General features: G+C 49.5%; 2 long non-coding RNA genes across 2 annotated transcripts; one reads left to right on the forward strand and one right to left on the reverse strand.

Annotated features, from left to right (window-relative positions):
• Nucleotides 1-4,522: 4,522 nt before the first annotated feature.
• LOC120942713 lies at nucleotides 4,523-4,903 on the reverse strand. Its single transcript, XR_005750254.1, has 2 exons — nucleotides 4,807-4,903; nucleotides 4,523-4,694 (listed from the first exon to the last, which is right to left on the reverse strand). It is a non-coding gene; the product is annotated as an uncharacterized LOC120942713 (long non-coding RNA).
• Nucleotides 4,904-6,072: 1,169 nt separating this feature from the next.
• Nucleotides 6,073-6,454, forward strand: LOC120942714. Its single transcript, XR_005750255.1, has 2 exons — nucleotides 6,073-6,169; nucleotides 6,283-6,454. It is a non-coding gene; the product is annotated as an uncharacterized LOC120942714 (long non-coding RNA).
• Nucleotides 6,455-26,217: the final 19,763 nt, after the last annotated feature.

The raw sequence follows: 26,217 nt of genomic DNA on the forward strand, positions 1-26,217 counted from the left end.
GGAGTGTGTGCTGCATTCATGGCAATACGCTGGGTGCTGCATTCATGGCAATACGGTGGATGCTGCATTCATGGCAATGGAGTGGGTGCTGCATTCATGGCAATGGAGTGTGTGCTGCATTCATGGCAATACGGTGGGTGCTGAATTCATGGCAATACGGTGGGTGCTGCATTAATGCCAATGGAGTGCGGCATTTATGGCAATGGAGTCGGTGCTGCATTCATGGCAATGAAGTGGGTGCTGCATTAATGGCAATGGAGTGCGGCATTCATGGCAATGAAGTGGGTGCTGCATTCATGGCAATGGAGTGGGTGCTGTATTCATGGCAATGGAGTGGGTGCTGCATTCATGGCAATACGGTGCATGCTGCATTCATGGCAATGGCGTGGGTGCTGCATTCATGGCAACGGTGGGTGCTGCATTCATGGCACTTGTGAGGCTGCAGAAGGGCACTGATTAGGCTGCATTGATGAGCACTGACCCTTATTGTGCTTCACAGTTCTTCATTTAAAATTTAAGATTTTTTCCTAAAACATCCTTTTTAAAATGAATGTGCGTGTTATGAGGCGATAAATACGGTGGCCCAGATTCACGAAGCAGATACGACGGTGTATCTCGAGATACGCGGCGTAAGTGTAGATGTGCGCCGTCGTATCGATGCGCGGTACCCACAGAAGCACATACACGTGAACTTAGGCTTCACCCGTCCAACGCAACTGTCCTCCGCCGGCGAAACTTAGGCGCATATTTAGGCTAGGCGTATTCTTCGTTCCCATTGATTAGCTATTCAAATATGCAAATGAGGGCGAAATGCCGATTCACATGCGTACGATTGTCCGTCGTAGGACAATCGTAGGACGTAGGGGCGCGTAAGCTGCTAGCCCGATCTAAAGTTACCCTTCATAAAAGCAGGGGTAACTTTGCAACGGACTTGCACAGGTCAGCTGGAGAGCAGCAACGTGACAGAGGAGCTGAGCAACAACACTTGCAGGACAACACATCTGTGTGCCAACATGTCAGGGGCAGCCGTGGTCATAGTACTACGGCGTCTACGCGCACGCAGGAGGAGGAGGGCACAGGAGAGGGTACCCCGAGATCGCATGGACCTCTTTGGCATGGTTGAATCGGAGGTGTTTCGCTTGTTGAGATTTGACACTGAAGCCATCATGGAAATAGTACGATCCCTGCAGGATGACCTCACCAACCCAACACATCGATCACAAGCAGTGCCGCCACTGCTCAAGGTCATGGCAACCCTGCATTTTTTTGCCAGTGGATCATTTCAAAGAACCAGTGGAAATTTGGCTGGGATGTCCCAATCCACAATGAGTAGGTGCGTGCACCAAGTTGTACCCGCTATCCTGAGACGGATGTCCCACCACATTGTGAGACCCACCCAGGAGGTCCAGCAGGCAAAGGCAAGAACCGATTTCTATAAAATAGCCAGATTTCCACGCACTGTGGGGGCCATTGATTGTTCTCATGTGGCACTCCAGCCCCCCCGTGACGCTGAGCATATGTACCGTAACAGGAAGAATTGGCATTCCATTAATGTACAAGTAATAACCGATGCTCAAGGCCTCATATGGCACGTATGTGCTAAACACCCTGGGGCCACCCATGACAGCTTTATCTACCGGCAAAGCGACATCCCAAGACAATTTGAAGAGAACGTGTATGGGGACAGCTGGCTGGTTGGTGAGTGACATGGGTGTCAGGTATGACTGTCCCCCCCCCATGATGCAGACATCACGAGGGGCACATGCATGACTAACATCCTCCTGTCTTTTCCCTTACAGGTGACTCTGGATATGCCCTGGGACCCCACCTGATGACCCCATTCCGGAACCCACAAACACCAGGAGAAAGAAGCTACAATGAGGCTCATATACGTACCCGGGGAGTGGTGGAGCGCACGTTTGGCCTCCTGAAGTCAAGGTTCCGATGCCTAGATAGGTCTGGGGGTACACTGTTGTATGCCCCAGACTTTGTGTGCCAGATTATCGGTGCATGTTGCATTTTGCACAATTTCGCAATGAGAAGGGGCCTGCAGATTGAAGTCCGTCATGACCTGACCCCCGAACCAGACATTCCCCCCCCACCCGAGGGTCCCCCGTCTGCTGAGGGAAGAGCAGTCAGGAGATGCCTCGTGGTAGGCTTATTTTCACGTTCAACAAGCACATGAAACATGTCACAATGAGAATGCACGCATGCACCCCACTGTGGTCCCTAACACACCCCCCCCCCCCAAACACCAATAAATTGGATTAGACCGAAGTACACCGTGCGGTACTTGGGAGCAGCAACGCCACGTCAAGGCTCCAATTATGTTGCTGTATGTTTTTCCAAAAATATTTGTCAATATATCTATCCCAAATAATAATAAAATAAATACAACTCCAAACGAGTATCATAATAACAAAATATCACTCATATCATGAGTATCAATTAATAACCAAAAATCAAATAGAATATAAAAATAACATATTCTAAATGGCACTCATCTGGCCCGACGTGTACTACGCCTAGTGCCAAGGCTCCGTGCCCTCTGTTGCCTGGGGGCAGCCGCGGGTGGGGGGGGTGGGTCATTGGGAGGAGGAACATCCCCCGGTCTCTCCCTGGCTGCCTGGATACCCTCTAAAGCCAGGGCTATGCGGGTGAGGACCGCAGTGGTCTGATTCCCCACCGCCTCAATGGCTGCTGTATTGGCCTGTATGGCCACTCCCAGACTCCTGACCTCTGCCACAAGGCCTGAATTAGTGTCATCCAGGTCCCTAACGCAGGTCACCAACGCAGTGCTGTTGGCACTGACCTCCTGCACATTTTCACTAATGGTGGCAGTGAAAGCAGCCTGGGTCTGCTGCATGGAGGCCAGGCTGGCTGCCACCCGGCGCATATCACATGCAACAGAACCCACATGTTGGGTCTGCCTGGCCAGGTCCATAGCCAAAGTGGCTTCTAAGGCATCAGGATCACCCCTCGTCTTCCTTATTGCCTTCCTGGGTGCAGGTGAGGCTTGGGGACGAATGTATGGGGAGGAACCTGAGGGAACTTCCCTTAGGGAGGATGGGCTTCCCAAAAGGTCGGAGGCCCTTAGGGGGCTTCCCAAAAGGGTGGAGGCCCTTGGGGGGGTTACAATAAAGTTTGAGTCCCTTGGGGGGGTATCCCCTATGGAGGTATGGGAGGGTCCAGCGACGGTGGTCTCATCCCCCAGATATATGCCATCATCCAGGTGCCCGTGCTCCTCCTCCACTTCCTCTAATGGAGAGGTGTGGACACTGGTATCCTGGGATGGGCTTGGTTGGCCAGCAGCCGAGGATGGGCCCGCTTCATCCTGCATATCTGTGGATGACACAAAACAGTAATATGTTGGTGGACCCACACACTTGTCACATATTCACTACCCCCCCCCCCCCCACATGCTATACACCAGATTAAAGAAAAAACACACTCACCTGTCCTCAAGGGCTGATCAACTGACTCGAAGCCCTCCAGGCCCTCCACCTGCTCCTTCTCCAGGCACCTGGCAATGACCTCCTCATCAGGTGTCAGTCTTAGTTTCAGGGCTGGTCCACCTCCGGTGCCCCTACTGTGTTTTTTTATCTTGGCCACCTTCTCCTTCACAAGACGCCGCAGGTCGTTGATCTTCTTGGCGATCTTGTCTGGGGTCCGGTTGGCATAGCCAAGGGCACTCACCTCCGCTGCAATCTGTGCCAAGATTTGATCCTTACGGACCTTGCTGGTCGAGCCACTTTCCTTGCCGTGGAGGAACTTGTTATACTTCCTCATGGCATCAATAATCACCGCCTTCTCCTCAATAAGAAAGTTTTTTTCCCTCCTATCTTTCGTGCCAGCCTCAGACATCTTTTTTGATCTGAACAAAGCAAAAGTAGCCACACCAAACGACCAAAACCAGCAGGTGTACTTTTGCACTTGACTGGCGCATGTCCGTGCGGATTTATGCCCTGGGCGGAAACGGTGGGCTGGGTTATCGTGGGGGGGAATACGATCGGCGAATTGGGGCGCATGCGCAGTGGGACGCGGGGGATGCGATCACGTGACGGCGCATGCGCCGTTCGTTCGGACCTTAATTTGCATGGGGTCACGATTCATTTAAATGGATCACGCCCACCTCCTTCCCAATTTGAATTACGTCGGGTTACGCCATCAAAATTACATTACGATGGCGCATCGCAGCGCGCATTTGCTTGCTGAATAGGCTGCTTGCCTCTCTAAGTTTCGACGGTCTAGTGTATCTGCATTGCGATACGCCCGCCTATTGATGCGCTGAGCTTCGTGAATCTGGGCCGGTATATCCAAATAACACGCAGGAGCTCATCTCTTCACCACACACAGCCACAAAGGCCAGAGAATTCTTGTTGGGTGGTGTAGTATATAAAAGAAGGGATGGGGACAGGGGACGAGGGACAGTGGCTAGGGCTAGTCCTCTAAGAATCCCCTCCCCCCAAAAAGGGGGCGTTTGTGGGACTATCTCGGTACTGGGTAAAAAATAACATACATATAATATAAAAATATATTTTATTACATACAATTGTTGAACAAAGAATACATGGTAAAATTGAAAAAACAGGACCTCAGGGAGTACCCCCGGGCAATTCTGTTGTTGCAAACATATAGACTGGTCTATGCCTCGACTAGTTTCGCGGTGAAACCGCTTTCTCAAGAGAACCAATCTATAAAGCAATTAAATACAATTAATGTTATGCAAATATGATAAATTCAACAATAGCCATAGTAATGCAATGCAATAACAAGATAAAGATAAAACAAAGGAAAAAAGCTCACCCATAATTAGGTGGTGAAGTGTGGTATCAGGCAACCCAGGTGGGGTAACCCCCCCGCGACGGACAAGGGGGATATTGCGGAAAACTCTGATTGGAGGCATGAAATAAATACAAGTTCAAGTAGGAAGCAATGTCAAGGAAAGAGAGGGGGACACCCGTGGAGGAATTAAAGGAAAAGGGGAGTGATGGGACAGGGGGAGAAGGGAACGAGAGGGAGGACAGAGGGGGGAGGGAATAGCTGAGAAAACCAGGGAAGGGGAAAGAGGAAAGATGGAGGGAAAGGGGGGGGGGGGAAGGAAGGGGGAGGGAGGGGAAGGGGGGAGGGGGAGGAGAAGGGGGGGGGGAGGAGAACAAAAGGAAAGGGAGGAGGAGGGGGAGAGGTAAGGACAGGACAGGAAAAAGGGGGGAGGGAGAAGAAAAGGGGGGGAAAAAGTGCAGGAGGAGGGGATGGGGAGGGAGAAGGGTTTTTTTTTTGGGGGATGGGGAAAATAGGGAGGGCAAGGGAGGGGGGGGGAAAAGGGGAGGGAGGGAGAGGGAGGGCCAGGAGGGATACCCATAACCAAAACAAGGCTAAACAGAACCAATTTAAACTCACCAAATGGTTAAAGGATGGTGGTATGAATGCCAAACCATACGTTGGTTCACTAAATTGCGGGGATGGTGAGACAGATGTCTCACCATCCCCGTCTCACCATCCCCCTGTCTCACCATCCCCGCAATTTAGTGAACCAACATATGGTTTGGCATTCATACCACCATCCTTTAACCATTTGGTGAGTTTAAATTGGTTCTGTTTAGCCTTGTTTTGGTTATGGGTATCCCTCCTGGCCCTCCCTCTCCCTCCCTCCCCTTTCCCCCCCCCCTCCCTTGCCCTCCCTATTTTCCCCATCCCCCAAAAAAAAACCCTCCTCCCTCCCCATCCCCTCCTCCTGCACTTTTTCCCCCCCTTTTCTTCTCCCTCCCCCCTTTTTCCTGTCCTGTCCTTACCTCTCCCCCTCCCCCGCCCCTTCCTTGTGTTCTCCCCCCCCCCCCCTTCCCCTCCCCCCCCCCCTTCCCCCCCCTCCCCCTTCCTTCCCCCCCCCCCTTTCCCTCCATCTTTCCTCTTTCCCCTTCCCTGGTTTTCTCAGCTATTCCCTCCCCCCTCTGTCCTCCCTCTCGTTCCCTTCTCCCCCTGTCCCATCACTCCCCTTTTCCTTTAATTCCTCCACGGGTGTCCCCCTCTCTTTCCTTGACATTGCTTCCTACTTGAACTTGTATTTATTTCATGCCTCCAATCAGAGTTTTCCGCAATATCCCCCTTGTCCGTCGCGGGGGGGTTACCCCACCTGGGTTGCCTGATACCACACTTCACCACCTAATTATGGGTGAGCCTTTTTTCCTTTGTTTTATCTTTATCTTGTTATTGCATTGCATTACTATGGCTATTGTTGAATTTATCATATTTGCATAACATTAATTGTATTTAATTGCTTTATAGATTGGTTCTCTTGAGAAAGCGGTTTCACCGCGAAACTAGTCGAGGCATAGACCAGTCTATATGTTTGCAACAACAGAATTGCCCGGGGGTACTCCCTGAGGTCCTGTTTTTTCAATTTTACCATGTATTCTTTGTTCAACAATTGTATGTAATAAAATATATTTTTATATTATATGTATGTTATTTTTTACCCAGTACCGAGATAGTCCCACAAACGCCCCCTTTTTGGGGGGAGGGGATTCTTAGAGGACTAGCCCTAGCCACTGTCCCTCGTCCCCTGTCCCCATCCCTTCTTTTATATATTAATCGGGATGATGGTACACTTTTATATTTATTTTTAACTACCTTATGTATCTGAGGCCATACTCCAACATTTTTTGGGTGGTGCAGTAGTTGATCGGAGGAACACACTTAGACTGAATTTTAATGGTTTATATAATGTCAGGCAAAACGGTCGGCCCTCACGCATGTTCACTTCATCAAATCTGGCCCTCTTTGGAAAAAGTTTGGACGCCCCTGTCGTAAAGAATCCTCAATCACCGATAGGATTGTTGTTTTCTTCAGTTGCATTTCATGATCCTCCTTTCATTGGCTTTGGACACCAAAACATTCCCATTTATAAGATCGGTAAATGTGCACCTTCTGGAGTTTTACTCACAAGGAGAACATTGACATTCACACCACATACAGCATTTGGTTCCTTTGAAAAGTAAGTTGTGGACCCCAGCCAGTGAAGCTCCACTCCTTGCCCCCCCCCCCCCCCCCTAGACAACAGAGGTGTAGAAGTTCTGATTGTTATTTAACATGATCAAAAAAAAAGATGAGGCTTCAACGGCCCCTCGAAAAATAGCGATCCACGAGCGGAACTGACGAAGACAAAATTATTCTGAGTTTTGGGCCTCCCGTCTATAGTGCCAATAAGCGCCACCTGACCCCGTGCTCCAGCCGGCCTCACAAAGGCTCATCATTCGTCAGTGCTCGATGTTATAACAGTCGTCAAGGTCGCAAACTTTGGGGATTAGTATCTGTCGGACCAAACTCAATGATGAAGTTCTAGAATATGAGCAAGAAGAATTTTGCCATCAAAGTCCACATCATTTTCTTTCTTGTTGAGCCTCAAAGGCCAAAAGTCCATCAGCTGGACTTTTTTTTTGTAGTCAATAAGGATCCTCAATCTCCGGCAGGATTGTTGTTTTCTTTAGTTGCATTTCATGATCCTCCTTTCTTTGGTTTTCGACACCAAAACATTCCCTTTTATAATAGGGTGACCAGACACCCCCCGGTTTCCGGGGACAGTCCCCGGATTGAGCAGGGCTGTGGAGTCGGAGTCGAGGAGTCGGAGTCGGGGGAAATTTTGGGTACCTGGAGTCGGAGTCGGAGTCGGCAAACAATGCACCGACTCCGACTCCGACTCCTACTAAATTTAGATTGGAATAAAAAATAAAAAAAAGCAAGTTTAAATGTCCCAATTCACAAAAAGTTATAATTAACGACTTCTCTACTGTAAGAATAAAGACCAATGCATGCAGTGCCTCACGTAACCGCAAAACAAACACGTTAAGTGACCGTGAAGAAGCATGCTTTTCATGTGCTTCACTATATGGCACGCAACGCACAATTAGGAGCTGCAATACTTATACTTTCCATAGTGTTGTGTTCTGCTTTTACAGGGAACGCATGTTAGAGAACCAGTAAGTGTCCAAATAAAAAAATTCCAACAGGAGTTTTATAAAGCACTAAAAGAAGTTGAAAAGTATGATCGCTCATCAAAACTTACTGTTGAAGAAGCCATCCTTGTTTATCCAGAGATCGTTAGTGATGTGGCCAGAATAGTTACTGCAATGCCACCCACCCAAGTCAGTGTCGAAAGATTATTTTCAGCCCTAAAAATAATAAAGTCTGACTTAAGAGCCTCTATGAAAGAGGATCTGGCAGAGGCAATTCTCTTCCTTAGAACTCTACATTGAATTGATTTGCATTTGCTAAGCCTAGAACTACATTTCAAGATTAATATAAACCATTTCTAGGTTTTGCAGATTTTGTTTTTGGTTCATTATAGATAAGCTTTGTTTTTGTTCTAAAACAACCAAATAATGTGGTTTGTATTTTTGAACTGGTAAAGATCCTGTTCCTGATGTTTATGCCTGCTGCTACTATCCAGTCACTTGATTGTTTTCATTGTGTTTGTCTTTTGCTTAAACTGTGCAATACAGTAGACTGTTGGCTTCCCAGCCAGTAGTCCTGTGGTAGGTTGCGTTTCTTTCACTCAAGGAATGTATAAAATACATTTGCATATTAATACAGAGGAGTCGGAGTCGGGGAGTCGGAGTCGGAAGTACATAAAACTGAGGAGTCGGAGTCGGAACATTTATCTACCGACTCCACAGCCCTGGGATTGAGGACACTGTCCCCAGAGCCAATCTGTCCCCGGACTTGTCCCCGGACTGCAGTGGCATGGGGGAGGCATCTGGTACTCTCGCCCCAGGTGTAACATTTAGGGGGGGGCACAACATCAATCCTTGCCCCCCCCCCCAAGTGTGCTGTGTTGCCCCCTCCTGTCTAGGGACTCCTGTGGTCCAGCCTGTCCCCCATGATCCCTCTGGTGCGGGTGGCCTATGTGTGTGTGAGAACATTGGAGGGGAGGGGCGGTGCAGAGTGAATGGTGGATATTGGGGAAGATCTTGGCAGGGGATACTGAGGAGCGGCTAGGTGTTGAGAGCGGTACATGGTGCTGGGGAGAGCCCTGCTCCGATGGATCATCATGGAGGCCGAGGTGAGCAAAATCAACCGATCTACACTGTTCATGTAGGGGGGGGGGGGGTGACTAGTGCAGGAATCAGGTAGGTCAGTGTAGGAATCAAGTAGTTTAGTGTAGTATTCAATGTAGTGGTCAGTATAGGAATCAGGTAGGTCAGTGTAGTGGTCAGTATAGGAATCAGGTAGGTCAGTGTAGTGGTCAGTATAGGAATCAGGTAGGTCAGTGTAGTGGTCAGTATAGGAATCAGGTAGGTCAGTGTAGTGGTCAGTATAGGAATCAGGTAGGTCAGTGTAGTGGTCGCTATAGTAATCAGGTAGGTCAGTATAGTAATCAGGTAGGTCAGTGTAGGAATCAAGTAGTTTAGTGTAGTGTTCAGTGTAGTGTTCAGTGTAGTGGTCAGTATAGGAATCAGGTAGGTTAGTGTGGGGATAAGTTAGGTCTGTTTAATGGTCAGGTAGGTCAGTGTAGAAATCAGGAAGGTTAGTGCAGTGGTCAGGTAGGTCAGTGGAAGGGACTCAGGGAGCGCTAAAAGTCTGGCGGGGGGGGGTGCAAATTTCTTGCCTTGTCCCAGGTGCTGACAACCCCCACACTACACCACTGACTGAATATATATAGCCAGATTCATATAGACCGGCTTAATGTGTAGGCGGCGTAGCGTATCACATATACGCTACGCCGCCGTAAGTCAGAGAGGCAAGTGCTGTATTCACAAAGCACTTGCCTCCTAAGTTACGGCGGCGTAGCGTAAATGGGCCGGCCTAAGCGTGCCTAATTCAAATGTGGAACAGGGGGGCGTTTTTTTATGTTAATGACTGGTGACCCGACGTGATTGACGGTTTTTACGAACGGCGCCGTTCGTGAAAGAATCCCAGTGCGCATGCGTCGGATAGAATGCCTAAGATACGTCGAACACTGCCTACGACGTGACGTAACTTACGCACAGCCCTATTCGCGTACGACTTACGCAAACGACGTAAAAAGATAGGCCTGTTCCGACGTCCATACCTTGCATGGGCTGCGCCACCTAGGGAGCAGCTTTATCTTTACGCCGGCGTATCTCTTACGTAAACGGCGTAACTAATTGCGACGGGCGCACGTACATTCGTGAATCGGCGTATCTAGTCATTTGCATATTCTACGCCGAACTCAACGGAAGCGCCACCTAGCGGCCAGCGTAAATATGCACCCTAAGATACGACGGCGTAGGAGACTTAAGCTGCTCGTATCTTAGCCTAATTTAAGCGTATCTGGTTTCCAGAATACGCTTACATTTACGACGGCGTAGATTCAGAGTTACGACGGCGTAGATTCAGAGTTACGACGGCGTATCTACTGATACGCCGGCGTAACGGTCTATGAATCTGGCTAATAATTTGAGGAAAATATGCGTAGAAAAATGTTTACCATTTGGCAATAAAAAAAAATTATTTAATTTTTAAAATCTGATCACCTTATTTTATAAGGGTGCTAAATGTGCACCTTCTGGAGTTTTACTCACAAGGAGAACATTGGCATTCACACCACATACAGCATTTGGTTTCTCCTTTTTTGTTCCTTTTGAAAAGTAAGTTGTGGATCCCAGCCATTGCAGCTCCACTTCTTGTCCCCCCCCCCTAGACAACAGAGGTGTAGAATTTCTCATTGTTATTTAAAGTGATCAAAAAAAGATGAGGCTTGAATGGCCCCTCGAAAAATAGCGATCCACGAGCGGAACTGATAAAGACAAAATTATTCTACGTTTTGGGCCTCCCGTCTATAGTGCCAATAAGCGCCACCTGACCCCGTGCTCCAGCCGGTCTCACAAAGGCTCATCATTTGTCAGTGCTCGATGTTATAACAGTGGTCAAGGTCGCAAACTTTGGGGATTAGTATCTGTCGGACCAAACTCAATGATGAAGTTCTAGAAAATGAGCAAGAAGAATTTTGCCATCATTTTCTTTTTTGTTGAGCGTCAAAGGCCAAAGAACCCGTCAGCTGGACTTTGTTTTGTAGTCGTAAAGGATCCTCAATCTCCGGCAGGATTGTTGTTTTCACGATCCTCCATTCTTTGGCTTTCGACACCAAAGCATTCCCATTTTATAAGATTGGTAAATGTGCACCTTCTGGAGTTTTACTCACGAGGAGAACATTGGCATTCACACCACATACGGCATTTGGTTTCTCCTTTTTTTGTTCTTTAGAAAAGTAAGCTGTGAATCCCAGCCATTGCTTCTTGTCCCCCCCCCCCCCCTAGACAACAGAGGTGCAGAATTTCTGATTGTTCTTCAAAATTATCAAAAAAGATGAGGCTTAACGGCACTCTAGAAAGAGCGAGCCATTAGCGGAACGGAGAGAGACAAAATGAATCGAAGTTTTTTGGCCTTCTCCTCTATAGTGCAAATAAGCCCCACCTGACCCCGTGCTCCAGCCGGCCTCACAAAGGCTCATCATTCGTCAGTGCCCGATGTTATAACAGTCGTGAAGGTCGCAAACTCAGACAATTCTCCCGCAGGAACCTTTTTCTTACAAATGTTCATTTTTTGTTCATTCGTTACACCCAGTAATGGCAAATGTTGCAAACGATGCCGGGTCTGTTGTGTGTCTGCAGAAACGGCCTAATTCCAACGTCATTGATATATCACATAAGTCAGAGAGAAAATGGCAAATGTAATGTTTGGTTTCTGGTAAAGTTAGTGATTCCTCAGCTTGCATCTTACCTTTTAAAAGCTCACTGATATTTTAGTGTTTGGTGGATGCTGAAGAGTTAAAGCGGGGGTTCGCCCTAAAAAAAAATTCTAACATTACATTGAGCTCACTTCCGACATTGACAGTATGACAGGCTAAGTGATTGACGTATGACAAAAGCTTCCCCCCGGCGCATACGGCCGCGTCACGAGTTGCCGAAAGAAGCCGAATGCCGTATAGAGCCGACTCGCAGTCCGGCTTCTTTCGGCAACTCGTGATGCGGCCGTATGCGCCGGGGGGAAGCTTTTGTCATACGTCATACACTTAGCCTGTGCATAGGATTGGCCACTCCCGCGGGATTCACTACCTGGAAGCCGGGGGGGGGGGGAATAACGATACAACAGTATGTACGGCAAAAAAAAAAAAAGAAGATCAGCATACTGTCAATGTCGGAAGTGAGCTCAATGTTAGAATTTTTTTTTAGGGTAAACCTCTCCTAGGTAGTCCTCTCCTGGACTAAAATGCCTTGTGTAATGGCTACCCACTGGTGTGAGGGTCTCAGCCGCTGGAGACGTCCTTTTCCCTGGCAAGCTGCGATATGCAAGTACCGCCGGTATATCCCATCGAACGCCCTTCCAAGAAACGAGACAGACTACGTTTGCAGAGTCAAGCAGGACTGACTTTATTTGGCATATTTCACCTGCTTATATCTGCTTACAACTGTTACAAGAACAATGACAGTTTCCGCCCCCCCTTCACCCAGTAGGGGGCTTCAACACAGACCCCCTGAAACAATGACATCTCCTTGAATTAATCACTTGACCAGTCTCTAGACGCTTCGGCACCGCAAACCACTTAACATTTTCTGGCCAGGCACATTCCTTTCTCAATAGAATTCAATTAACCTTTAAAACAATTATCACTCACACATAATCCCCATCAGCATACACCTCACAGGGGGGCTGTTACCTACACAAGAGTTCATTAGCTATGCGAAGGGAACATTAGCATTCAGCAATGAAAGAGACTTGTCCAATTAACCCTTTGAGCTCAGAATACACTGTGGTACATCCAATTGTGACAAGCCATGCAGTTCCTTGTAGTCCTCCCTGCAGGAAGATTATAACTGTCCCGGCAGCATGCATATGTCCGTTACACTACTCCCCTTTTGTGGAACACTCCGGCAGACCCGGATTGATCCTTTTCGGATCAACTTGGGGATGTCCGGTCTGCTGTTAGGGTAAAAGTTCCGTTTGCCTGGACAGTCCGTCGGCCTTCCCATTGGCTTACCAGGTCGGTAGCTGATGGTGAAGGTGAATAATAGAATTCAGTTCTGGAACAGTCACTTGCTTTGCTCTCTCAATGGCTCCCAAAACCTGTTGCTGATGCTCTTGGGACAGATACGGCACCACCTGGATGCAAATCCCATTTAATCTTTTGACAATTTCCGCCTGTTTGTGCATTTCAATGTTCAAGCCACGGGACATCTCATAATACATGACGTAGTGTCGTTTCATCTCTGATTTCTCACTGGCCAACTTGTCACATTCCCATTTTAGACTGTGATATTGTGCCGGACCTACAGTACATGTCGGGGAAGGTAGTCTTACCCGGTTCTCAGCAGCAAGCGGGTTGATTCCAGCAACGCGGGTGGTCACGGGACAAGCAGCAGCAGGTGTAGGTAAATAAGCCGAAGTCAGAGGGCCAATGTCGTTGCCCAGCACCACCTCGGCAGGTAGGTTGTCCAGGATACCAACTGTGGTCTTTCCTGACCCGGCTCCCCAGTCTAAGTGCACCCGGGTGGTGGGTACGCGAAATACAGCACCCCCTGCGACCCGGACGGCAACTGTGCGAGTGGACACGTTCTCTGGCTTTACCAGATGTTTTTGAATCAGAGTGATAGTAGTCCCGGAATCTCTTAGGCCTTGTGCTACTTGTCCATTCACCCGTACCTCCTGACGGTGATGCTGACGGTTATCCGGAGAGGCCGCTTGTATTGGGTCTGCCTCATACCAAATTCCCAGACATTCCTCAGGGCCCCCCTCGGTCTCCAGGCAGTGGGCCGCAGAGGGACGTGATGGAGTGACCTCTGTGTTGGGTGCTGTGCATCTCCAATTGTTATTTGTAGCTCTCAAAGGGCAATAACGAGCAATATGTCCCGTGTCGCTGCAGTGATGGCACGTCACCCTAGGCGAATCCCGGGGGTAGTTGCTAGGCCCCTGAGGACGTGGTGGGACTGGAGCCCGAAACTCTGGGCGTGGGGTGACGGTTGGAGTACGCGGTTCTACCTTATGAGCCAGCCGTGTAGTACCCTGGCTTACTTTCCTTGTTTCCGCGTACTCATCTGCTAGCCGAGCCGCCTCGTTTAAGTTAGCGGGACGGCGATCTCGTACCCAGTCTTGTATGTCTGCGGCCAGGTCTTGGAAGAAATGTTCCATTAGGAACAGCTGCAATACTTCCTCCCCGGTGTTGGCCTTGCACCCTTGGACCCAAAGGGATGCCACCCTTTGTAACTGGTTGGCCCATTCCATGTGGGAGTCCACAGCCATCTTCTTGGACTCCCGGAAGCGCCGGCGGTAGGCTTCTGGCGTTACGGCATATCGGGTTAGCAGCGCCTTTTTAACTTGCTGATATTGTAAAATATCCTCTGGAGCGAGAGCCCGAAAGGCTTCATTGGCTTTGCCCGACAATTTCCCCGACAAAATAGTGACCCATTGGTCTGGTGGTACCTGGTGTAGTGAGCACTGCCTCTCAAAGTCCGCCAAATATCCATCGATTTCCTCCTCACTTTCTACAAAAGCTTTAAATGCAGTGAACGGGATTTTCTTTCCTGTAGCAGCAGGTGGGGGGGTAGGAACTGCAGGTGTAATGGGCTGTCTCGCTCTTACCAGTTCCAGTTCTTGTCCCCTCTTCGTTTGTATCTCTTCCCTTGCTTCCCGAAACAGCTGGTTGATTAGTTCCACGGACGTTTCTGGATACAAAGATAATCTCCGCTGTACAATCCCAGTAATTATATCTTCTTCGCTGACCGGTGCAAGGGGCTCCGTTCCTTCCATGGATCCATCCATTTCGTCCAGCTCCAGCAGTTCAGCTATCAGCTCCCTCCGTGGTCTGTTGCTGGCGCTCCTACCACGACTCTCTAATAAATCTTTCAGTGTGGATCTTTTCAGCCTGGCGTACTGCGACTCCATTCAGCACTTGCTCTTTGGATAAAAGGACCATCCCACTGCTGCCACCAATGTAACAGCTACCCACTGGTGTGAGGGTCTCAGCCGCTGGAGACGTCCTTTTCCCTGGCAAGCTGCGATATGCAAGTACCGCCGGTATATCCCATCGAACGCTCTTCCAAGAAACGAGACGGACTACGTTTGCAGAGTCAAGCAGGACTGACTTTATTTGGCATATTTCACCTGCTTATATCTGCTTACATCTGTTACAAGAACAATGACAGTTTCCGCCCCCCCCCTTCACCCAGTAGGGGGCTTCAACACAGACCCCCTGAAACAATGACATCTCCTTGAATTAATCACTTGACCAGTCTCTAGACGCTTCGGCACCGCAAACCACTTAACATTTTCTGGCCAGGCACATTCCTTTCTCAATAGAATTCAATTAACCTTTAAAACAATTATCACTCACACATAATCCCCATCAGCATACACCTCACAGGGGGGCTGTTACCTACACAAGAGTTCATTAGCTTTGCGAAGGGAACATTAGCATTCAGCAATGAAAGAGACTTGTCCAATTAACCCTTTGAGCTCAGAATACACTGTGGTACATCCAATTGTGACAAGCCATGCAGTTCCTTGTAGTCCTCCCTGCAGGAAGATTATAACTGTCCCGGCAGCATGCATATGTCCGTTACACCTTGCTCTGATTGCTCTGATTTCATTGCACACTGTGAGATTCTCACACCCTGCACACTGTGAGCTGCATTAGAAACTGCAGCCAGACAAATAAGGCCCAACTCATTTCCTGGCTGGGACCTCTGATATGACAGGGAACCTCTGATGTGATGGAGAACCTCTGATATGATGGAGGGAGCTCTGATGTGATGGGGGAGCTCTGATGTGATGGGGAACCTCTGATGTGATGGAGAACCTCTGATATGATGGAGGGAGCTCTGATGTGATGGGGGAGCTCTGATGTGATGGGGTGATCTTTGATGTGATGTGGGACCTCTGATGTGATGGGGGGACATCTGATGTGATGGGGGGACCTCTGATATGATAGGGGTCTCTGATGTGATGGGGGACCTCTGATGTGATTATAGAATATCTGATGTTATGGGTGGAGCAATGATGTTATAAGGGTATCTCTGATGTGATGGGGGGATTCCTGATGTGATGGGGGGATTTCTGATGTCATGGGGGGATTTCTGATGTGATGGGGGTGCTCTGATGTGATGGGGGGATCTCTGATGTGATGAGGGTATCTCTGATATGATGGTGGGGATTTCTGATGTGTGGGGGGAGCTACGATGTAATGGGGGAGATCTTTAATGTGACGGGGGACCTCTGATGTGAAGGGGGAGCTCTGATGTGATGTGGGACCTCTGATATGATGGGGGTCTCTGATGTGATGGGGGACCTCTGATGTGATTATAGAATATCTGATGTTATGGGTGGAGCTCTGATGTAATGGGGGAGCTCTGATATGATGGAGGGAGCTCTCATGTGATGGGGTGAGCTTTGATGTGATGGGGGGACCTCTGATGTGATGGGGGGACCTCTATTGTGATGGGGGGAGCTCCGATGTGATAGGGGGAGCTCTGATAGGATGGGGGGAGCTCTGATGGGATGGGGGAGCTCCGATGTGATGGAGGGAGTTCCGATGTGATGGGGGAGCTCCGATGTGATGGGGGGAGCGATGTGATGGGGGAGCTCCGATGTGATGGGGGAGCTCTGATGTGATGGGGGAGCTCTGATGTTATGGAGGAGAGCTCCGATGTGATGGAGGGACATCTTGTGTGATGGGGTGAGCTCCGATGTGATGGGGAGCTTTGATGTGATGGGGGAGCTCTGATGTAATGGGGGGATCTCTGATGTGATGAGGGTATCTCTGATATGATGGGGGGGATTTCTGATGTGATGGGGGGAGCTCTGATGTGATGGGGGAGCTCTGATGTGATGGGGGAGCTCCGATGTGATGGGGGAGCTCTGATGGGGGAGCTCCGATGTGATGGGGGAGCTCTGATGTGATGGGGGAACTTTGATGTGATGGGGAGCTCTGATGTGATGGGGGAGCTCTGATGTGATGGGGGAGAGCTCCGATGTGATAGAGGGACATCTTGTGTGATGGGGAAGCTCCGATGTGATGGGGGAGCTCCGATGTGATGGGGGAACTTTGATGTGATGGGGAGCTCTGATGTGATGGCAGAGCTCTGATGTGTTGGGGGAGCTCTGATGTGATGGAGGAGTGCTCCGATGTGATGGAGGGACATCTTGTGTGATGGGGGAGCTCCGATGTGATGTGGAACTTTGATGTGATGGGGAGCTCTGATGTGATGGCGGAGCTCTGATGTGATGGGGGAGCTCTGATGTGATGGGGGAGCTCTGATGTGATGGGGAACCTCTGATGTGATGGAGGAGAGCTCCGATGTGATGGAGGGACATCTTGTGTGATGGGGTGAGCTCCGATGTGATAGGGGACCTCTAAAATGAATTACATTTCCTCTAGGTGATTATGTGCATTGTCCCAAGCTCAGGGTTCCCATTGATAAGTAACATTTGAATTTTTTGTGGAGTCCCTCCAGATTCTACATACTAATAAAGGGCGCCTCAACTGAAGAGAGTCGTAGAAACTCTACTTTAAGCCTCTCGTCTAAAAACGTTTCTTTTATTATTATTTTTTAATACCTAAAAAGCGAAGTTTGCCGTCCTTTTGTGTGAAGCCGAGAAAAAAAGCCCAGAAGGCGCTGTTGATCCCGGGGCCCATGAAAAGGACTTATATAGGTTTCTGTGTGAAAAAATAGGGGCTCCAGTTAATGATGTAGCGCGGCTTTATAGGCGCCATTAACACGTTCCCCTCGTATAAAGACAGGGGCTGCTTTGTGGCAGACAGTGACAGGAGCAGAGGCCGCTGGTGCCATGGTTTACAATGTGCGGATGGCGGGGTTTATAGATGCTTTGTGGTGGTCTGGGAAGAGAGGGGACGGCGGAGTGCGGTCTGCAGGCTGTCCGAGCAAAAAAAAACTATTTACACCCCAACCTCCCCCCTCCCCGGGAGCGCCGCCGCGCACATATAGAGAGAATCAATAAACGTCTCCTAAAAAAATAAAAAGATTAAGATTTTCTGGTGAGAACTTTACCTGGAAGTTGCTTTTGATGTGACTATGAAGTGGACCTGTCATCAAGGCTGCTGTTAAAAATCACGAGCCCCCCCCCATATGATAAAAACAATGGCCCAGATTCACAGAGAGCAAGGCGCACATTACGCCGCCGTAGAGCAAACACTGTACGCTACGCCGCCAACGCAGTGCAGAGAGGCAAGCATTGCATTCAGCAAGCCAGTGCTCCCAACGCTGCGCCAGCGTGGCGTGGGTTTCGAAGGCGTAGGTGGAAGTGGGCGTGACCCAATGCAAATGAGGCGTGACCCCATGCAAATGATGGCCCGAGCGCCAGACAGGTACGTATCACGAACTGCGCATGCGCCATGACGTGGACACATCCCCCTGCGCCTGCACATAACCACGCCGGCACAACTGCCTAAGCTACGCCGGATCACCGTGTACGTCGTGAACATAACGTACGCCCAGCCAGACACACGTCCAACGCACAATACGCCGGCTTGTGTTCCCTGGTGCAGACCTGTGCATGTCTGTTGCCGGGTTGCACCTCCTTTATGGGGAATAACTTTACGCCGGACCTACAACTTACTCGCATCTCGCATAGCATGCGCCGGGCACACGCAGGTTCGCGAATCGCCGTATTTCCCTCATTTGCATGTTTGAATGTCTAATCAATGGGAGCGGCACCATGCGCCCAGCCTAAATGTGCGCCCACCCTATGCCGGCGTGGTGTAGCCTGGCTTTTAGGCGCATATTAGTTTGTGGGTCTGGCGCACAGATACGACGGCGCACATTTGCACTTACGTCGGCGTAACTTGTTATACGTTGGCGTAAGTGCTTTGTGAATCCGGGCCAATATTTGCACAAAAAAATGCACTAAAATTATTATTCGCCGCGAACATAAACCAGAATAGGCGCAGTATTGAAGTGGTTAAACATTGTAACTAATAATTAAAAAAAAGTAAAATAAAATAAATTTGAAAAGTGTAAACATTATACAAAAAAAAAATTGGGCTAACTTTACTGTTTTGTTATTTTTTAATTCATGAAACTTTTTTTTAAAGGCGTTTGAAAAATGATTGCACAAATACCGTGCGAAATAAAAAGTTGCATTGACCGCCATTTTATTTCCTAGAGTGTCTGCTAAAAAATATATATATAATGTTTGGGGGGTTCTAATTAATTTTCTAGTAGAATAAATGATGATTTTTACATGAAGGAGAGAAGTGCCGGAATAGGCGCGGTATGGAAGTGGTTAAACATTGTAACTAATAATAAAAAATAAAAAAAGTAAAAAAAATAAAAATTTGAAAAGTATAAACATTTAAAAAAAAAAAAACAATAAAAAAAAAAGGGATCTTTGTTAGAGCCCTTTTTTTTTTTTTTTTTTTTTTTTTTTTTTTTCAATTGAAATGTTTACACTTTTTAAGTTTATTTTATTTTATTTTTATTTTTTTAATTATTAGTTTAACCACTTCCATTTTGCGCCTATTCCGGCACTTCTCTCCTTCATGTAAACATCATCATAAATCATAATTTTTTTTTGCTAGAAAATTACTCAGAACCCCTCAAACATTATATATATATAATTTTAGCAGACACCCTAGGGAATAAAATAGCGTTCATTGCAACTTTTTATCTCGCATGGTATTTGCGCAATCATTTTTCAAATGCCTTTTTTGTGGGAAAAAATTGGTTTCATGAATTAAAAAAATAACAAAACAGTAAAGTTAGCCCAATTTTTAAATAATTTTTTTTGCTAGAAAATTACTCAGAACCCCCAAACATTATATATATATATATTTTTTTTAGCAGACACCCTAGGGAATAAAGTGGCAGTCGTTGCAACTTTTTATCTCGCACGGTATTTGCGCAATCATTTTTCAAACGCCTTCATGCCGAATAATGTGTCATTATAACCCTTCCAGGTTGTTGGGGGGTGTTGGACGCACATGTTGGAGTTGCTACCATTTTTTTTAACCTCCCCTATGCCGTCCCGTGTGAACTTGGCCTAGCCCTTCGGCGGGCAGTGGCGGTGCATCCATAAAAGCCACAAGGGCGCCGCCCCCTCTCTCCTGCCACTTCTCTATCTCCATAGATAGATTTGTGCATTGCATGAATCTACCTATGGTCACCACTGCCACCCCTCTTCAGGTGTCCGGCCCCTTTTCGGGCTCCAGGCACCTGAATTACAGTGGCGGGGGAATTTTTTGGAAGCACCCGATTGGAGCCGTAGGCTCTAATAGGCGTCCAAAAAGGTGAACAGCGGGCTCCATGCTGGGCGCTCGCTGTTCACTCAGCGTTGTGTTAGGAAAGCAAACGAAAATTCGCTTTCCCAACACTGAACCTCCTCTCAGTCAATCAGGTGCTGGGGTCTGTTACCTGTCACCTGATTGGCTGAATAAACAGGCGCTGTGATTGGACGCTGCCTAAACAGGTGAATAATAGGCAGCGTCCAATCACAGCGCCTGTTTATTCAGCCAATCATAGCAGAGGATGGGAAGAGAGGACGGGAGAAGACATCGAGGAGAATGGAGGACATCGCCGCCGTGACCCGCTGCCCCACCGAGACAAGATAAGTGTGGGGGATGCACACTGGCAGCATTTGATGGGCACAGTAGCGGCAGCTTGATGGCACAGTGGCATCAATTGATGGGCGAATTGGCTGCATTTGATGGGCACAGTGGCGGCAATTGATGGGTACAGTGGCTGCGTTTGATGCGGCACAGTGGCTGCGTTTGATGGGCACAGTGGCTGCGTTTAATGGGCATAGTGGCTGCAATTGATGGGCACAGTGGCTGCATTTGATAGCACAGTGGAGGCAATTGATGGGCACACTGGCAGCAATTGATGGCACAGTGGCTGCATTTAATGGGCACGGTAGCTGCATTTGGTGGGCACAGTGGCTGCGTTTGATGACACAGCGGTCGGCAATTTATGGGTACAGTGGCTGCATTTGATTGGCACAGTGGCTGCGTTTGATGAGCACAGTGGCAGCGCTTGATGGGCACAGTGGCTGCGTTTGATAAACACAGTAGCTGCGTTTGATGGGCACAGTAGCTGCATTTGGCACAGCGGTGGCAATTAATGGCACAGTGGCAGCGTTTGATGGGCACAGTGGCTGCGTTTGATGGGCACAGTGACTGTGTTTGATGGGCACAGTGGCGGCAATTGATGGCACAGTGGCGTCAATTGATGGGCACAGTGGCTGCGTTTGATGGCACAGTGGCGGCAATTTATGGGTACCGTGGCTGCGTTTGATGGGCACAGTGGCTGTGTTTGATGGGCACAGTGGCTGCTTTTGATGGGCACAGTGGCTGCGCTTGATGGCACAGTAGCTGTGTTTGATGGGCAAAGTGGCTGCGCTTGATGGCACAGTGGCTGAGTTTGATGGGCATAGTGGCGGCAATTGATGGGCACAGTGGTTGCGTTTGATGGGCACAGTGGCTGCGTTTGATGGGCACAGTATCTTTAATTTATGGATACCGTGGCTGCATTTGATGGGCACAGTGGTTGCGTTTAATGGGCACAGTGGCTGGAATTTATGTTTTTTTTTTCTTTCGTTAGTTTGCGCCCCCCCAAAAAATTTTGAGCACCAGCCGCCGCTGGCTTCGGGGGGGGGGGGGGGGGGGGGGCCGTGTGATCGAGAAGCAGCCACTCGCGTTTCTAGAGCTCCCCTTTAAAACAAAGGACGCCTTTTGGCAATTAGCGGCGACTTCAAAAAATAAAAATAAAAAAGGGATTTCTATTGTAAAAGAAAATAAAATCCCCAAATAACCATCAGAAGAAAAACACGGGAACTTTTCTTCCTCACGCGGGAGACGGAGAATTCGTTAATACGGAATAGATTTGGTTGGAGGACAGCGGACAATAAGAGTCTTAACTGAAGAAGTCATTGACACTTTAATTAATGAGCCGGGGGGGTGGGGGGGGGGATTAGGCTGTGAATGGGCCGGGGGGGGGCTGGGAATGGACCCGACAAGAGGGGGAGCGTCAGCTGGACGCACACAAGTCCTCACAGACGGTGTGAAAGGAGGACAAGCGCCTGTGTGGTCATCGTCCTTCCTGTCCTCGCAAAACGCGGAACTTCAACCTATAGATCGCCGCTTATGTATCAGTACAATCACAATCGCACTCTGTTAATATTTGACCGGCAGCCAGCGGGGCCCTCCCCCCCTTCCCCCCTCCCGCCCCCTTTTGTGGCGATCCCAGCGCAAGTCAAAGAAAAGGGGGCGAAATAAATGACTTTACAGGAACATCCTTCAGTGAAAGTCGCTGTTTGCTTTTCCCTTGTCCTTAAACAACCCCGGAAAGAAAAGACGATGAGAATGAAGGCGAAGGAGAGAGCGTGGCGCGGCGCCACCGCCGCCACATGGAGGGCTTCATCTCCGGGATGATGGAAATGGACGGGGGGGATTCTGCTTTACCTGTCGTTTCATCCAATCAGCTCTAATGCCCCGTACACACGATCGGATTTTCTGATTAATGATGGGATGTGGGGTTCCAGCACCTCTGGACCCCTTTACATTACACAGCACCCTGCACCTCTGGACCCCTTTACATTACACAGCACCCTGCACCTCTGGGCCCCTTTACATTACACAGCACCCTGCACCTCTGGGCCCCTTTACATTGCACAGCACCCTGCACCTCTGGGTCCCTTTACATTACACAGCACCTTGCATCTTTGGACCCCTTTACATTACATAGCACTGCACCTCTGGGCCCCTTTACATTACACAGCACCTCTGGACCCCTTTACATTACACAGCACCCTGCACCTCTGGGCCCCTTTACATTACACAGCACCCTGCACCTCTGGACTCCTTTACATTACACAGCACCCTGCACCTCTGGGCCCCTTTACATTACACAGCACCCTGCACCTCTGGACCCTTTTACATTACACAGCACCCTGCACCTCTGAGCCCCTTTACATTACACAGCACTGCACCTCTGAGCCCCTTTACATTACACAGCACCCTGCACCTCTGAGCCCCTTTACATTACACAGCACCCTGCACCTCTGGGCCCCTTTACATTACACAGCACCCTGCACCTCTGGACTCCTTTACATTACATAGCACCCTGCACCTCTGGCCCCCTTTACATTACACAGCACCCTGCACCTCTGGACCCTTTTACATTACACAGCACCCTGCACCTCTGGATCCCTTTACATTACATAGCACCCTGCACCTCTGGGCCCCTTTACATTACACAGCACCCTGTATCACTGGACCCCTTCACATTACACAGCACCCTGCACCTCTGGACTCCTTTACATTACACAGCACCCTGCACCTCTGGACCCTTTTACATTACACAGCACCCTGCACCTCTGAACCCTTTACATTACACAGCACCCTGCACCTCTGGACCCCTTTACATTACACAGCACCCTGCACCTCTGGACCCCTTACATTACACAGCACCCTGCACCTCTGGACCCCTTTACATTACATGTCGCTACTGTGCCCATCAACTGCTTCCAGTGTGCCCATCAACTGCCGCTACTGTGCCCATCAAATGCTGCCAATGTGCATTCCCCGCTCTGGCACTTACCTGTCTCGGTGGGGCCCAGGTCACGGTGCTCCACACTCTTCGCTCCTCTAATCTTCCGTCCTCTCTTCCTGTCTCTGCTATGATTTTACGCCTGATAGGCGGCGGTGTCCAATCACAGCGGCTGTCGTTTTTAGCCAATCAGGTTACCGGTAACATACCCGGCAGCCTGATTGGTTGAGAGGCGGGTCAGTGTTAGGGAAGCTTCCCTAAGGCTGCATTCACACTGTAACGCCGCATACGCAGCGTATTTTGCCGCGATTTGTTTAACTTTTTTCTCACAAATTATTTCCATTGGTGTCTATGGCTGAACGCCAATGCCGCCTGAAAAAAGGGTCCGGGACTTGTTTTCAGGCGGCAGGCGTACGGCGTTTCGGCGTTCGGCGTGAGATGTGAACCATCTCATAGACAGCAATGGAAATTCGCCCTCTCCAGCGTATCAAGCGTCGCGCTTCAGGCGTTTTGTCGCCTAGGTGTGAATGCAGCCTGACACACCACTGAGTAAGCAGTGAACGCACAGCGTTGTACCCGCTGCTTACACTTTTGGAAGCCTGTTAGAGCCCACGGCTTTAATCAGGCGCTTCCATACAAAAGCCGCCGCTGTAATTCATATGAATAGGGGGCGGCAGCGGCGACCATAGATAGGTTCATGCAAAGCAGAAGAGGGGGGGGGCGAGCAGGAGAGGGGGGGCGCCACTCCTGTGCCCTTTTTGGACGCACTGCCAATGCATTACACCCACCATGCCTCATAACCCACAATACACAGAAGGGTGTCAGCTGTCCCTGACTCTGGAGGTCACCATTAGGCCTGGGACTTGGCTACACTTACCTAGGTGGATGCAGCATCTGTCCCCCCGGCGTCTCTACACTGAGAACCGAGCGATCAAACATCGCCGATCACTCGGTTCTCGCAGATCAGGCAGCAACTTGCTATAGCTGGAAATTCAACCAAAGAGGCCGATGGATTTAACATTTCATCCTCCGCCCAACGCTGACTGAGCAGTTATGGGCGGAGTGTCCCTTTAAGACCACTCGGCGTCATATCGCGGGTCCTTTGCGCCATGACTGCCCCCTCGGGATCCCAGGAAGCGCCCATGGAGGGGTATCGGTGTTTTCCCCCGCAGTATTACATGCCGGCCGCGTCCTTCTGCGACCGAGATCCAATTTAAAAGGAAGGAGGAAAACAAGGAGCGTCGGGAGTTTTCTTTTGTCCCGCCGGGAGAATGAATAAATTAATCTATTCTTAGCTTCCTAATGAAAATGTCTCTTCTAAAGAAGGAGAAGTTTTCCATCAACGCGATTCACACCGCCAACCAGAACTCCGAAATACAGGCTGACGGCTTCATTTAGTCACCTGTAACGAGCCAATCAGAATCCATCCCGTGCCGGTCCGTACTTCACCTAAAGTTTGAGGCCCAGATTCACAAAGCACTTAACGTATAACAAGTTACGCCGACGTAAGTGCAAAATGTGCGCCGTCGTATGTGTGCGCCAGACCCACAAACTAATATGCACCTAAAAACAGGCTACACCCCGCTGACGTAGCTTGCTTACGCCGGCGTAGGGTGGGCGCACATATGGGCTGGGTGCATGGTGCCGCTCCCATTGATTAGCCATTCAAACATGCAAATGAGGGAAATACGGCGATTCACGAACGTGCGTGTGCCCGGCGCAGGCTACGCGAGATGCGCGTAAGTTGTATGTCTGGCGTAAAGTTATTCCCCATAAAGGAGGTGCAACCCAGCAACAGACATGCTCAGGTCTGCACCTGGGAACCCAAACCGGCGTATTGTGCATTGGACGTGTGTCTGGCTGGGCGTATGTTATGTTTGCGGCGTACGCGGTGATCTAGCGTAGCTTAGGCAGTTGTTCCGGCGTGGTTATGAGCAGGCGCAGGGGGGTGTGCTGTGCATGCGTCCACGTCACGGCGCATGCGCAGTTCATGATACGTACCTGTCTGGCGCTCGACCCATCATTTGCATGGGGTCACGCCCACTTCCACTTACGCCGGCGTACGCCTTCGAAACCCACGCCACGCTGGCGCAGCGTTGGGAGCACTGGCTTGCATGCAATGCTTGCCTCTCTGCGCTGCGTTGGCGTAGCGTACGGTGTTTGCTCTACGGCGGCGTAATGTGCGCCTTGCTCTCTGTGAATCTGGGCCTAAGGGTCACCATACACAGGTGGCGCCCCCCTAGTATAGGCTGCTGGGTAAACTTGGTTCTTTTTGTTTCCCCCTGGAATCATTGGAGCGGCTGTTGATTTCTTTGGGCTGTTCCGGATCTCACAGGTTGCAGGTTTGATTGTTTTCTCCTGCCTTCTAGAGGTTTCTAGAACATAGGGGGCAGCTTGAATATTTATTGTGTTACAGCCAGGGACAAGGGGTGGGCAGGAGGAATGGCTGCCCTGGGCACTGTGGAGGGGGGTTTGTGTTGGAAGGTGGAATTTGAGGGAGCAGGGAGTAAGTATTGTTCTAGAATGGTAAATTTGGGGGGGGGGGGGGGGGGCCAAGAGTTGTGATTTAATGGGATTTGTGTTGGGAGGGGGGGTGGGGGAGGAGAAGATTTGTACTAGGAGGGGGGATATGGTGGAAATATTTGCTGGGGGGGATTGGAAGTGGGGGAAGAAGATGTGCATGTTCGCCCTGGGCTCTAGATGCCCA

The sequence above is a fragment of the Rana temporaria genome, chromosome 6 (genome assembly GCF_905171775.1).
Source record: "Rana temporaria chromosome 6, aRanTem1.1, whole genome shotgun sequence".
Taxonomy (NCBI): domain Eukaryota; kingdom Metazoa; phylum Chordata; class Amphibia; order Anura; family Ranidae; genus Rana; species Rana temporaria.